The sequence below is a fragment of the Myotis brandtii genome, unplaced genomic scaffold, assembly GCF_000412655.1.
Source record: "Myotis brandtii unplaced genomic scaffold, ASM41265v1 scaffold12586, whole genome shotgun sequence".
Taxonomy (NCBI): Eukaryota; Metazoa; Chordata; class Mammalia; order Chiroptera; family Vespertilionidae; genus Myotis; species Myotis brandtii.
In genome coordinates this window covers 664-1,073 of record NW_005354420.1, presented here as the reverse complement: position 1 = coordinate 1,073, position 410 = coordinate 664, and the positions used below count along the sequence as shown (strand labels likewise).

Here is a 410-nt window from a genome sequence, read left to right as displayed (position 1 = left end):
TTATGCTCTTTCAGAAATGAACCAACTGTGTCAAATACATCACGTGCAGTAGCTGTTGTTTCAAGAGGTTTGCAAAAAAGAAACTCATCTTTAAACTCGCCATCATTAATATACCTCACATAAACCAGTAACTGTGAACAGTTTGCAACGTCTGTAGACTCATCAAGCTGGATACTAAATATTGGAAGTGGAGCAGATTTAATTTCCTGGATTACCTGATCAAGAATATCAGCAGACATCTCATCTATTCTTCTGCGGAAATTGTCCTTAGATAAGGAAATTGCACTCAATTTTGTAACAAAGTTGTCTCTGATCATAACTCGAACAATGTCTTTGGCCGCTAGCAAGAGTAAATCCTCAGTAATGGTGTGAGGTTTCATAGCTCTGGCGATTCTGAGTGCCACCAAATA

General features: G+C 38.3%; 1 pseudogene; it reads right to left on the bottom strand.

Annotated features, from left to right (window-relative positions):
* LOC102247892 overlaps positions 1–407 on the bottom strand; it is a 1,544-nt pseudogene extending 1,137 nt beyond the window's left edge.
* Positions 408–410: the final 3 nt, after the last annotated feature.